Source organism: Triticum urartu, chromosome 4A, assembly GCF_056163025.1.
Source record: "Triticum urartu cultivar PI428250 chromosome 4A, HENAU_Tu73, whole genome shotgun sequence".
NCBI classification, from domain to species: Eukaryota; Viridiplantae; Streptophyta; class Magnoliopsida; order Poales; family Poaceae; genus Triticum; species Triticum urartu.
The window spans coordinates 89,718,038-89,733,717 of NC_141876.1; positions in this window are offsets into that span (position 1 = coordinate 89,718,038).

Consider the following 15,680-nt stretch of genomic DNA (forward strand, 5'->3'; position numbering starts at 1 on the left):
TTCTACCATTACTGCATGTAACTATGTTCTTACAATATTGGATGGAATTGAGGATCAAAGACAGCTATCTATTATGGAGGCCAACTTCAGGAAAATTCTGATAAAACATACCAGCAAATTACTTGAGGCTAAAAGAATATATTGGAAATCCAGGTTAAAGATGAGGAGTGTTAGACTTGATGATGAGAATACTGATTTCTTTCATGCCATGGCCACACAAAGTTTCAGGAAAAATTATATTACCTCCATTCTCAGTGAAGATGGCACTTATTATCAAAATCATGACCATAAGGCTGCAATTATTTGGCAATCATACAAGGACAGACTGGGTAAATCCATCAATCCTACTATGATATTCAATCTGGATGAATTAATACAACATCATGACCTATCTGCACTTGATGCTCCATTTACTGTGGATGAAGTTGAAAAAGGTTGCCAAAGAGTTCCCTACTGACAGAGCACCTGGCCCTGATGGTTTTAATGGTATGTTCCTAAAAAATGCTGGAATATTATAAAACAAGACTTCTACACTATGATTTGGGACTTCTTTGAAGGAAATAGTGACATCCAGAGTATCAACACTGCCTTCATTACCCTCATTCCAAAAGTTGCCAATCCAGAGAGTATGAATGACTTCAGACCAATCTCCCTGGTTAGCTTGCCTCTCAAATTCTTTACAAAGCTGTTGGCAAACAGGGCCCAAAATATCATTACATCTATTATTCATCAAAATCAATATGGGTTCATCAAAGGCAGAAATATTCAAGACTGTTTGGGATATGCATTTGAATATCTTCATCTCTGTCATCAATCAAAAAGACCCATTATCATCCTCAAACTTGATTTTCAAAAGGCATTTGATAAGATTGAATACAAGGCCGTTATTGCTATGCTTCAAGCTAAAGGATTTGGACCAAGGTGGATAAATTGGGTATCTAAAATTCTTAATTCTGCTTCTACTGCTGTATTACTGAATGGAGTTGCAAGGAAAAAAAATTATGTGCAAAAGAGGAGTTAGACAAGGAGATCCATACTCTCCCCTTCTATTTGTTTTAGCAGCTGACCTATTACAGTCAGTAATTAATGCTGCTTGGGCCAATGGGGAATTAACTCTTCCTATTAATCATGCATATGGACAAGATTATCCAATCATTCAGTATGCTGATGACACCTAATGATTATGCCAGCTGATGTTGACCAAATAACACATCTCAAATATCTATTAAACCTATTTAGCCTCTCAACTGGTCTTTTTGTGAACTACAGCAAATCCTCCATGATCCCCATCAATATTGACCAGCAGACTGTTTCTGATTTAGCTGACTCCTTTGGATGTAAGGTTGAAAGTTTACCTTTCACATATCTTGGACTACCCCTTGGCACCACCAAACCATCCGTTCAGGATTTTATCCCCGTTATCTCAAAAATTGACAACAGGCTTTCTGGAGTTGCCAGATTTATGAACCATTCTGGTAGGCTAACATATGTTAACTCTGTTGTTGCTTCCATGCCCATATTTGCTATGTGCTCCCTTAAAGTGCATTACACCATCCTGGATCATGTGGATAAGTCTAGCAGGAATTTCTAATGGTATGGAAATGACATTAACAAAAAAGGAAAGTGCCTCGCCAGCTGGGAAATGATATGTAAACCCAAAGACCAAGGAGGTTTGGGAGTGCTCAATCTCAGTATTCAAAATCAAGCTCTCCTTATTAAGCACATGTATAAGTTCTTCAATAGGGCTGATATTCCCTGGGTTAATCTGATCTGGAATGCCTACTATGATTCTAATACAGTCCCAATTACTGGTGATAAGAAAGGATCATTCTGGTGGAAGGATTGTTTGAAATTCTTGGATCTATTCAAATCTATGACCACCTGTCAAGTCAAGTCTGGCAATACTGCTATGATTTGGAATGATAACTGGGATGGCAATGTCATGAAAATTAAATTTTGTGAGTTATACTCATTCACCCTTCAGGAACATATTTCCATCAAAACTGCCAAAAATATGGAAAACATATATGAGTTATTTCAGCTACCTTTATCTATTGTTGCACACCAACAGCTTCACAGCATGTCAAATCATCTTAACAATATTAGGGATCACAATGACAATGATAAGTGGATATTCCAATGGGGCAACAACACACATATGACTAAGAAGATTTACAACTCCCTTATGGGACAACATGACACTGCTGATCCCATTAAGTGGATCTGGAAAACCTGCTGCCTCCCCAGACATAAGTTTTTCTGCTGGTTGATGCTAAATGACAGAATTAACACATGTGAGCTGCTTACCAGAAAATCTTTCCACCTGGAATCCACTTCTTGTGTCTTATGCAATGATGAAGACATGGAGGACAGATCCCATCTACTATTCTCATGCACCTTCAGTCAAAACTTCTGGTGGAATATTGACATTGAATGGAACACAGGTCTTCACATTCATGATATGTTCTCTGATGGCAAGCTGAGGCATAACTTTCCATTCTTCATGGAGATTGTTACAGTAGGATGCTGGAGTTCATGGAATCAGAGAAATGCACTGATATTTGAAAATATACCATGCTCCATTGCATCCTGCAAGTTTTGATTTCATCAACACTTTCAAGCTCACCATGTTGAGAGCAAAGCCTAGCCTTAAGGATGGCATGTCATCCTGGATAGACAACATTTGAATAAGCTTGTATTTTTTCCTTTCTTTCTTCTTTTTTGTGTTAACTTTATCACTCTGGTTGCTCTCCCAACAACCTTTGTACTATGCACCTTTTTTCCATTATAATGAAAATGACACAGTAGGGTTTTACCCTACTGTTTTATGGTCAAAAAAATGGGACACTGCAATGCCTGTGGGCCTAATGGGCCTGCTGCGGGCCTGAATCCTGGCCCATGGTTGGGTTTCTAGTCGTATTCAGGCCGTGCTGGCCCAGTAGGTGGCATTTTTTTCTTTTTTGCAATTTATTTTTTCATTTCTACTTAGAACTAAATACTTATAGTTTTTTAGTGATTTCTTTTTTCTTTTAGGTCACAAAAATTATAAACTTTCTGTTAGTGCCATTAGTTTTAAAATTTGAATAGTTTAAATTTGAATTTTTTAAAATTTGTGTGAATCACTAGTTTATGAATAACTTTACTGTAAAAATTGATTTTTGAGTCATTCTTTTTCCTGCTATTTAATATTACTGTGTTTTATCATTATACTCAATTTGGTAATTTTAGTTAGTCATAACTAATATTATAGGCATTTTTTTTTCTTTTTTGCTATTTATTTTTTCATTTCTACTTAGAACTAAATACTTATAGTTTTTTAGTGATTTCTTTTTTCTTTTAGGTCACAAAAATTATAAACTTTCTGTTAGTGCCATTAGTTTTAAATTTTGAATAGTTTAAATTTGTGTGAATCACAAGTTTGTGATCAACTTTACTAAAAAATGAACATAGATGCACCTATAGAGAAAATTCGACCTAAATTCATAATCAATTTCTATGAACTTCAGAGAAATTCATTATGAATTTAGGTCAAATTCCCTGTATAGGGGCATCTATTTTCACTTTGAGAGGAGCTCAACAAGGCAGAGAGGGACGGGCTTATAAACCGGTGTGGGCACCCTTCGGTTGGCGAGGTGGGACTAAACTCTGAGCACAATGAGGACCAACTCTTTAGTCCCGGTTTGTGGCACAAACCGGGACTAATGGTCATGTTCCAGGGGCGAGCGCTATTTTTTTCCAATTTTTTTGTTCTGTTTTCTACATTATTTATTTTCTTTTGTTTTTTGCTTTATTTTTTAATTCTTTTTGCTTTTAGTTTTAGAAAAATTATAAACTTTCTGTTAGTGCCATTACTTTTCAAATTTGAAAACACTTTTTTAGTTTTTTAGTTTTCTTTGTTGCTTTATTTATTGTATTTTGTTTCTACTTACAACAAAATACTTATTGTTGTTATTTTTATTTTTTCCAGTTTTTTTGTTTTTTTTGTGTATTATTTATTTTCTTTTGTTTTTGCTTTATTTTTTAATTCTTTTTGCTTTTAGGTCAGCAAAATTATAAACTTTCTGTTAGTGCCATTAGTTTTAGAAAAATTATAAACTTTCTATTAGTGCCATTAGTTTTCAAATTTGAATAGTTAAAATCTGAATTCTTTGAAATTTGTGTGAATCACAAGTTTGTGATTAACTTTACTAAAAAAATGAACATAGATGCACCTATAGAGAAAATTTGACCTAAATTCATAGTTTTCAAATGAACTCTGAAAAAGTTGGCATAGCATACTCATGTGTTACAAAGTTGGCATGGTATCATCATAATATTTGCGGGAGAAAGTCATCACTTTTTCTTCGCTTGTGTCATTTGCTTATTGCGCCGTAACCATGGATTTATCAGGATGCTTGGGTCAGCCTTGACATTGAAGGGAGGAATTTCATGAAACTTTTCATAATCTTGAGACATGTCTGTCTTGCCCTCTACTCCCAGGATGTCCCTTTTTCCTGAAAGAACTATGTGGCGCTTTGGCTCATCGTATGATGTATTCGCTTCCTTATCTTTTCTTTTTCTCGGTTTGGTAGACATGTCCTTCACATAGATAACCCATGCCACATCATTGGCTAGGATGAACGGTTCGTTAGTGCACCCAAGATTTTTTAGATCCACTGGTATCATTCCGTACTGTGGGTCTACCTGTACCCCGCCTCCTGACAGATTGACCCATTTGCACTTAAACAAAGGGACCTTAAAATCATGTTCGTAGTCAAGTTCCCATATGTCCACTATGTAACCATAATATGTGTCCTTTCCCCTCTCGGTTGCTGCATCAAAGCGGACACCGCTGTTTTGGTTGGTGCTCTTTTGATCTTGGGCGATCGTGTAAAATGTATTCCCATTTATCACTTATCCTTTGTAAGTCAATACAGTCAAAGATGGTCCCCTGGACAACAAGTACAGCTCATCACAAACAGTGTTGTCACCTCTGAGACGTATTTCCAACCAACTGCTGAAAGTCCTGATGTGTTCACATGTAATCCAGTCGTCGCACTACTCTGGGTGTTTGGAGCACAGACTGTTCTTGTGTTCATCGACATACGGGGTCACCAAGGTAGAGTTCTGTAGAACTGTGTAGTGTGCTTGAGACCAAGAATATCTGTCCCTACATATTATTGAGTCACTTCCAAGAGTGCCTTTTCCAGTCAGTCTCCCCTCATACCGCGATTTAGGGAGACCTATCTTCTTAAGGCCAGGAATGAAGTCAACACAAAACCCGATGACATCCTCTGTTTGATGGCCCATGGAGATGCTTCCTTCTGGCCTAGCACGGTTACGGACATATTTCTTTAGGACTCCCATGAACCTCTCAAAGGGGAACATATTGTGTAGAAGTATGGATCCTAGAATGACAATCTTGTCGACTAGATGAACTAGGACGTGCGTCATGATATTGAAGAAGGATGGTGGGAACACCAGCTCGAAACTGACAAGGCATTGCGCCACATCACTCCTTAGCCTTGGTACGATTTCTGGATCGATCACCTTCTAAGAGATTGCATTGAGGAACGCACATAGCTTCACAATGGCTAATCGGACGTTTTCCGGTAGAAGCCCCCTCAATGCAACCGGAAGCAGTTGCGTCATAATCACGTGGCAGTCATGAGACTTTAGGTTCTGGAACTTTTTCTTTGGCATATTTATTATTCCCTTTATATTCGACGAGAAGCCAGTCGGGACCTTCATACTGAGCAGGCATTCAAAGAAGATTTCTTTCTCTTCTTTCGCAAGAGCGTAGCTGGCAGGACCTTCATACTGCTTCGGAGGCATGCCGTCTTTTTCGTGAAAACATTGTAGGTCCTGCCATGCCTCAGGTGTATCTTTTGTCTTTCCATACACGCCCAAGAAGCCTAGCAGGTTCACGCAATGGTTCTTCATCATGTGCATCACGTCGATTGAAGAGCGGACCTCTAGGTTTCGAGTAGGGTAAGTCCCAAAATATATATTTCTTCTTCCACATGGGTGCGTGTCCCTCAGTGTCATTCAGAACAACTAGTGCGTCGGGACCCTTTCCAAAGATTACGTGTAAATCATTGACCATAGCAAGTACGTGATCACCGGTACGCATGGCAGGCTTCTTCCGGTTATCTGCCTCGCCTTTGAAATGCTTGCCTTTCTTTCGACATTGATGGTTGGTCGGAAGAAATCGACGATCCCAGGTACACATTCTTCCTGCATTTGTCCAGGTATATACTTTCAGTGTCATCTAAACAGTGCGTGCATGCGTGGTATCCTTTGTTTTTCTGTCCTGAAAGGTTACTGAGAGCGGGCCAATCATTGATGGTCACGAACAACAACGCCTTTAGGTTAAATTCCTCCTGTCTGTGCTCATCTCACATACGTACACCGTTTCCATTCCACAGCTGTAAAAGTTCTTCAACTAATGGCCTTAGGTACACATCAATGTCGTTGCCGGGTTGCTTAGGGCCTTGGATGAGAACTGGCATCATAATGAACTTCCGCTTCATGCACATCAAAGGAGGAAGGTTATACATACATAGAGTCACGGGCCAGGTGCTATGATTGCTGCTCTGCTCCCCAAAAGGATTAATGCCATCCGCCCTTAAAGCAAACCATACATTCCTTGGGTCCTTTGCAAACTCATCCCAGTACTTTCTCTAGATTTTCTCCACTGTGACCCGCCAGCGGGTGCTCTCAACTTCCCGTCTTTCTTACGATCCTCACTGTGCCATCGCATCAACTTGGCATGCTCTCCGTTTCTGAACAGACGTTTCAACCGTGGTATTATAGGAGCATACCACATCACCTTCGCAGGAACCCTCTTCCTGGGGGGCTCGCCGTCAACATCACCAGGGTCATCTCGTCTGATCTTATACCGCAATGCACCGCATACCGGGCATGCATTCAGATCCTTGTATGCATCGCGGTAGAGGATGCAGTCATTAGGGCATGCATGTATCTTCTCCACCTCCAATCCTAGAGGGCATACGACCTTCTTTGCTGCGTATGTACTGTCGGGCAATTCATTATCCTTTGGAAACTTCTTCTTCAATATTTTCAGTAGCTTCTCAAATCCTTTGTCAGGCACAACATTCTCTGCCTTGCACTGCAGCAATTCCAGTACGGTACCGAGCTTTGTGTTGCCATCTTTGCAATTGGGGTACAGCCCTTTTTTGTGATCCTCTAACATGCGATCGAACTTCAGCTTCTCCTTTTGACTTTCGCATTGCGTCCTTGCATCGACAATGACCTGGCGGAGATCATCATCATCGGGCACATCGTCTGGTTCCTCTTGATCTTCAGCAGCTTCACCCGTTGCAGCATCATTGGGCACATCGTCTGGTTCCTCTTGATCTTCACCAGCTCCCCCCGTTGCAGCATCACCGTATTCAGGGGGCACATAGTTGTCATCGTTCTCTTCTTCTTCGCCGTCTTCCACCATAACCCCTATTTCTCCGTGCCTCGTCCAAACATTATAATGTGGCATGAAACCCTTGTAAAGCAGGTGGGAGTGAAGGATTTTCCGGTTAGAGTAAGACATCGTATTCCCACATTCAGTGCATGGACAACACATAAAACCATTCTGCTTGTTTGCCTCAGCCGCATCGAGAAACTCATGCATGCCCTTAATGTACTCGGAGGTGTGTCTGTCACCATACATCCATTGCCGGTTCATCTGCGTGCATTATATATAATTAAGTGTTCAAATTAATAGAAGTTCATCATCACATTAAATCCAAAGTACATACATAGTTCTCATCTAACAACATATAGCTCTCCAAAGCATCTAATTAATTAAACCATACATTGAAACTATGTAAAGCATTTCAATGTGAAAACAAATGCGATCATAATCCCAACCAAGGTAACAATTGATCCAACAGCATAATGATACCAAGCCTCGGTATGAATGGCATATTTTCTAATCTTTCTAATCTTCAAGCGCATTGCATCCATCTTGATCTTGTGATCATCGACGACATCCGCAACATGCTACTCCAATATCATCTTCTCCTCCTCAATTTTTTTATTTTTTCCTTCAGGAAATTGTTTTCTTCTTCAACTAAATTTAACCTCTCGACAATAGGGTCGGTTGGAATTTTTAGTTCACATACATCCTAGATAAATAAAATCTATGTCACGTTGGTCGGCATAATTTTCATAAACAATAAATGAACCAATAGTTATAAAGATAATATATATACCACATCCGAATCATAGACAGGACGAGGGCCGACGGGGGCGGATACCAAAACCATCGCACTATATAAGATGCAATAATAAAAGTAAGAAAATAATACAAGTATCTATGTAAACACATAAGTAAGAATATTTTTTTCCTTTCAGAAAGAAGATAAGAACAAGAGGCTCACCACGGTGGTGCCGGCGATGAGCTCGGCGCGGGTGATCAACGGCGGTGAAGACGGGGACGGGGCGTGACGGACCGCTAAACCTAGACAAATATTGAGGAAAATGGAGCTTGGAGGTCGAGCTTGGAGAGGAGAAAGCTTAAGTAGTGTGGCTCGGGCATTCCATCGAACACCTTGTGTGCATAGGAGGTGAGCTAGAGCACCAGCAAGCCCTCTCCCCCTTGGCCAGAAAAAACAGAGTAGTGTGCTCTGCTCTTACGTGAGGGGGTATACATAGGCACCTCATTGGTCCAGGTTGGTGGCATGAACCGGGACCAAAGGGGAGCCTTTGGTCCCGGTTCAAGCCACAAACCGGGACCAATGGTGGTGGGCCAGGAGCGAGTCCCATAGGTCCCGATTCATCCCACCAACCGGGACCAAAAGGTCCAGACGAACCGGGACCAATGGATCACGTGGCCCGGCCGGCCCCCTGGGCTCACGAACCGGGTCCAATGCCCCCATTGGTCCCGATTCTGGACTGAACCGGGACTAATGGGCTGACCCAGCCCGGACCTTTGCCCCCTTTTCTACTAGTGTTGTGTAAGTATATAGACATGCATGTTAAGTACAACACGGTTAGCATCCACCAAAAATTGCAAATGGGCAGCATCTCTAGTGATATCCCGAGTCATGTATTGTAAGTTTGTTGCTGGTATTGGTGAAATTGAGCTGGACAGCTAATACTTGAACATCACACAGTGTGCAGTACTGAAATAAACAAGCCACAAACATGCTTAATATATACATCAACAGTACAAAACATATGCATTGCAAGTGGTATTGGTAAGATTTCGCTAGTCAGATCATACCTGTTAAGTCCTAGGGGGTAGTCGTTGGGGCACTTCATCAAGTCCAGAGCCTGCACCATCTCGGCGGCGGCAGAGGAGAGGTGTTCCTCCGGGTCAACACGCACATTGGCCATTGTGCCATGGACCGCCATCACCTCCTGGCGGTGGGGATTTGGAGGCATGAGGATGTTTCGTAGGTGCCATTTAAGCAATTAGGCGGGGCCCGTTATAGAGATCGGTGGGTTACCTGACTGGATCTGAGCAGAACATATATGTGGTTGAAGCTATGGTTGCGGCGGCGGCGGTTTGAGCTACCGGTAGTGGAAGGCACGGGGGGAGAGATACTAAGGAAATTTTATCGGTGGGGATGTGGTTGGGGGAATAAATTCTGAAATCGCGCGCCTAATGAAAATTTCTCTTCGAAACATGAAACTTGGGTTGGGGAAACACACAACGCAGACGAAGCGCGTAAAATACTCGTGTGAGAGAAAATAGAAAATTGGCAGATCCCGTCTCAAAAAATGTACACATGTACTTGATTTTTTTGGTCAATGGTACACCTGGTTTATTAGGAAACATCGCACAGGTAAGTAACTTATGGATCATTAACTCAAAAAACGCACACGAGTCCGGTATAGAAACCGTGTGTTTTGTGATCTTCTAATGATTAACAAAAAAACGCTCACGGGCACACATGCTAATCAACACTCAAAGCCCTCAAAGGAATCTCTTACCAACATTGTAGTTAATACTACAAACTTAAAGTACTACTGGTAATTTGCTCTAATACTACAAACTTAAACTACTTCTCACATGTTGCCATCGGGGCATGCTGGCCAGACGCCGGCATTCTCCTTCCCGGCCTTGCAGGCGGCAGCCCACCGTGCTTCGATCTCCGCCAAGATTTCCTCACCATGGCCTGCGGCCTCTTCTTTCTTGTGGTGGCGGGACTCTCTTTTCTTGACTGCTTTATGCCTTTTCCGCTCCTTCTATCCGCCTCTAGATCCACAGCCCATTCGCCCATGGCAGCCTCAAAGTCCGGCCACGTAACTGTGTGGCCGCCAGCTCTGCAGGTCCGAAGACAGGATTTCTAAGACCGCCGGACTATCTGCGGCTACTAAGCCAAGTACAGGAGACTAGGAGGAAGCAGTGTCGCTGGCAACCACCACAAAACCGGACATTGGCTCTGAACCGTCGGAGTCCGCATCGCGTGAGCTTGGCCATGGAGTCCCCTTCCCGCTGTACTCCACGAATTCTTTTCTCCCTGGACAAACCTCGACTTTAAGAGAGGCTCTGGACCTGATATGATCCCTCGTTATTACAGAGGAGCAACGTCTGAACTATGCCCAGCCCAAGCTAGGGCTGAGAGCGGGGAATTTTACGTCCCATCCACCACCCACTTCATCGCCACAGTCAAGGACTTAACTGACATGCTCGATTACGTCTCCGAAGACATCGACGGTATGGACGACGATGCCGGAGAAGAACATGCCCAAAACCCGCCGTTTACCAGAGCTAGACAGTCACCTCTTCATATGAGTGTACATGGTGGATACACCCAAAGAGGGTGACGGCGATTACGAGAAAAATCCGGTAGAGGATAAACCTCATGAGATACAACCGAAAGCCGACGACGCCGCTCTCACACCGCAACAAAGATAGCAATACCGGCACGAGAGACAACAATACTCCGGACGATGCCGAAGACCAAGAAAACCCTGTTGAGCAAAACTCTGAACAGGCCGCGAACGAAGACTCGGAGGACAGTAATTACCTTCCACTCTCCGAGGATGAGGTGAGCCTCGGCGACGAAGACTTTATCGTGCCCGAGGAACCTCTCGAGTAGGAGCGCTTTAAGCAACGGCTAATAGCCACTGCAAGGAGCCTGAAAAAGAAACATCAACAGCTTCAAGCTGATCAAGATCTACTCAACGACAGATGGACTAATGTCCTGGCAGCCGAGGAATACGGCCTCGTGCGCCCAACCAAAAGTTACCCAAAGCTTAACTGCTACCTCAATTCGATGATGAGGCACTTGAGCCCGTACCAGCAGCATGTAATGCGGCTGACCGACCACCACGTGGCCGGGACAAAACGGCAACGCAAGCCGAACACCGGCCCATATTATCTCACCGTAAAGGTAGAGACACAACAGCTCGGGGATACACATATGACCTGCGGCAGGACCTGAAGAATAGAGTAGGTCCGGCCAGATCTATCTATGGATCGAGGGGGCGTGCCTCGACGCGCGATGACGGCTATCAAGCCGAACATGACAAGCATAATCATGCCCAGGCCGAAAACCGTAGACGGACTCCATCCGAACTACGTAGCGACCTGGCCTGATATAGAGGCGCCGCACACCCCCTCTGCTTCACTGATGAAGTAATAGAGCATGAATTCCCTGAAGGGTTTAAACCCGTAAATATTGAATCATATGTCGGAACATCAGATCCCGCAGTATTGATTGAGGACTTTATTCTCCATATTCATACGACACGCGGTGATTATCTTCATGCCATCAAATACCTCCCGCTAAAACTCAATGGACCAGCTCGGCACTGGTTGAACAGCCTGCCTGAAAACTCTATTTGCAGCTGGGAGGACTTGGAAAACGCCTTTTGCGACAACTTCCAAGGCACATACATCAGACCCCCGGATGCCGATGACTTAAGTCACATAGTTCAACAGCCCGGAGAGTCAGCCAGGAAATTCTGGACCAGGTTCCTAACTAAAAAGAACCAGATCGTCGATTTCCTAGATGCCGAAGCCCTAGCGGCCATTAAGCACAGCATCCGCGAAGAATGGCTCGCCCGACACCTCGGCCAAGAAAAGCCGAAGTCAATGGCAGCCCTCATGGCACTTATGACCCGCTTTTGTGCGGGCGAAGATAGTTGGCTAGCCCGTAGCAATAATAATGCAAGCGAACCTGGCACCTCCGATGCCAAGAATAGCAACGTCAAGCCCCAACGCAACATGCATAAGCATCAAAACAATGGTGACAATACTGATGACACGGTGGTCAACACCAGATTCAGTGGCTCCATGTCCGGTCAGCGAAAGAAGTCATATGAAAGGAACAATCTGGGCTCTTCCAGCTTGGACCGCATACTCAATCGTCCATGTCAAATCCACGGCACCCCTGATAAACCAGCCAATCATACCCACCGGAGTTGTTGGGTCTTTAAACAGGCCGACAAGTTAAATGCCGAAGACAAGGAGAAGGGGTCGCAAAGTGAGAATGACGACGAGGAGACCCGTTCGCCGAACACAGGGGGACAGAAGAAGTTTCCCCCCAGGTTAAAATGGTGAGCATGATACACGCTACCCATATACCCAAAAGTGAGCGCAAATGAGCGCTCAGGTACATCTACGGGGTAGAGCCAGTCTCCCCAAAATTCAACCCATGGTCATCCTGTCCGATCACCTTCCATCGCAGGAATCATCCGACCAGTATCCGTCATGGCGGTTCAGCCGCATTGGTCCTCGACCCAATCATTGAGGGATTCCACCTTACGCGCGTCCTCATGGACGGTGGCAGCAGCCTCAACCTACTATATCAGGACATAGTCCGCAAGATGGGCATCGATCCATCAAGGATCAAGCCCACTAAAACTACCTTTAAAAGGAGTAATACCAGGCGTAGAGGCCCGCCGCATAGGCTCAATCACATTGGAAGTCGTCTTCGGATCCCCGGACAACTTCTGAAGCGAAGACTTGATCTTCGATATCGTCCCTTTTCGCAGTGGCTATCACGCACTGCTCGGACGAACTGCATTTGCTCGATTCAATGCGGTGCCGCACTATGCTTATCTCAAACTCAAGATGCCCGGACCATGCAGTGTCATAACAGTCAATGGAAACACAGAACGCTCCCTCCATACTGAGGAGCACACTGCGGCCCTAGCTCCCAGACACTGTGAAACGAGTCCGGACTACTCCGCAGCAAGACATTCCAGCTCGTCAGGAGTTCGACTAGCAATTCGGTCTCCTCTCAGTCCCGAACACATAGCGGCATACGTACCGCATGCACATAACTACGCACTCAAAATACCATGGACAACGACGGAGGCGTAACTCGATTGTGGTCCATAACATGGCTCGACCCTCCCCGGACACACATATTTTCCCTTTATCCTTTTCAGGTTTCTTTTCTATAGGTCCCTCTCAACGGCCTGATCATCGATCCTTTCGAAGGATGGATATACCAAGGTGGCAAGTAGCATTGAGGTGTGGGGGAATCTCTAGGTGGTCTTCTTGACGATCACTCTACCTGTTTTCAGGACCCGCGCGAATCTCTCCCTTGGTCTTGGCATGTTAAATAGCCCCGTTGCTTATCGCACTATTTGTACAAATACACTTTGACGTATTAACCAAATTATAATGAAAATAGTTTGCGGCCCAACTCATGTGGCATCTGCTTTCTACTTCATTTTATTTCGCCACTCTTATCAATTGCATTCGTACACTTTGCTACACCTTAATTCGCCAGGGGATTCATTGCGCCCCATACTACGGCAACATGTTCGAACACTATTTATAGTATAGTTCGGCACCCCGAATTTAGCATTATATTCATCGGCTCTGAATCATGTCTTTGGTCAATAGTTCGGTTGCCCGGCTCCTGTGCTTGCTACCTTAAGTTCCATCCTATCGGCTAGGGTAGTAAAGGGAGAACTATTACGATTATGTCCTAGTTTATCCGGATGAGCACCTCAGTAGAGAAAGCCGAAAACTGACTGTCATGATGCATTGAGAGCTGGTCAGCTATTCGGAGGTTAAAATCTCTTGGGATTTTTTCCGCATTATGTAACGGATTGGCATCCACCCGATCAGGTGTCTACAGCACCCTAGTCCGGATTAACAAATGCCAACTAGGGGATGCACCTACATTTCTATTGTCAAATTCCTATGGCTAAGTGAGTGTGATAAAGCCACATAGTCCGATTGCCTGGTTCGCTACGCTAAAAACCTCCTTCAAGGACCAAAATCTTGGATCAAGAGTGTTTAGGTTCCAACCCAAACACCCCCGTACTACCTACGTGGGGGCTTAAGCCGACGACTGGCCAATTCTCAGATTTAATAAAACAGCCACATAGGAGGTAAAACTTTAAAATAAACAACAAGCATTATATTACATATCAGTCTTGTTCTCATCATACAGGACGGGATAACATGAAGGTATTCATTCAAAGATAATGTATTTTGAACACTGGCCCTCTACAATACGGGATCCCTTCAGGACATCCTCAAAATACCGCTCGAGCGTACAGTGCTCCTTGCCCGCGGGCGGTCCCTCGGTCGCGATCTTGACGACATCCATCTTTGCCCACTGCACCTTGACACGGGTGAAGGCCATTCACGCACCTTCGATGCAGACCGACCGCTTGATGGCGCCAAGCTGAGGGCAGGCAATGACCAACCGCTTCAAGAGTCTGAAGTAGCTGCTGGGCAAGGCGTCAGCATGCCATAGGAGGATTATCAAATCCTTCATGGCCAATTCACCTGCCCTATGCAGTTCGGTCAGCTGCTTCAGTTGATCGCCAAAGGTCACCATATGTTCTGGCGCAAGGTATTGCGACCAGAACAGCTTCTCCGTTGAGCTCCCCTCTTCGGCTCGGAAGAACTCCGCCGCGTCAGCAACACTGCGTGGCAGATCCGCAAACGCTCCTGGAGAACTCCAAATCTGGGTCAGTAAGATCTACCTTTTCTTCACAAACTTTCTTTGCATAATAAAGGCCTTACCCATTGAGATTTTCTTGGCTTCCTGGATCTCCTGGAGGGCACCCTGGGGTTCGGCCCGGGCCTCTTGCGCGCTTTGGCGGGCCTTAGCAAGTTCGGACTCTTGGTCTGAAATCTTGCGCTCCAAGGACTCGCATTTCTTCGCAGCGTCCTGGAGCTCCTGCTGGACCTCCTGGACCCATGCCTCGTGCTTTTCACGGGCAGCTTGTTCCTTCACCGCTCTCTATTGGGCCTCGGCTAGCAACTTCTTGAGGGTCTCCACCTCGGTCGGAGGTCCTATGAAATATCATGATAGTATGATCAACATACACAATTCATATCTTTCTACATCCGAATAGAGCATTGCATACCTTGCTAGTCCTCTAGTTGTTTTTGAACATGGCCAACCTCTTCCTCGGCCCGCTCCAAAGTCTGCTTCAGTTTAGAGACTTCGGCAGAATGAGAGGTCGCAACCAACATCGACATCTACTTATTCATATAGACATATATTAGTTAGTCTCCGGCCAAAATTATTTGATCTCTGTTCGGCTTCTCTTTTCGAGCATCGGACAGTGTCTCAGGGGCTACTGTCTATACTATGATATTCTTTTTTGCATAAATTACATCTCATACCTCAAAGCCTGTCAGAAGGTTGGTGCAGGCTTCATTCAATCCACTCTTAGAGGACCGAACCCTCTCAACCACCGTACCCATGAGGATACTGTGTTCTTCAACAATGGAAGCACTTTGTAGTGCT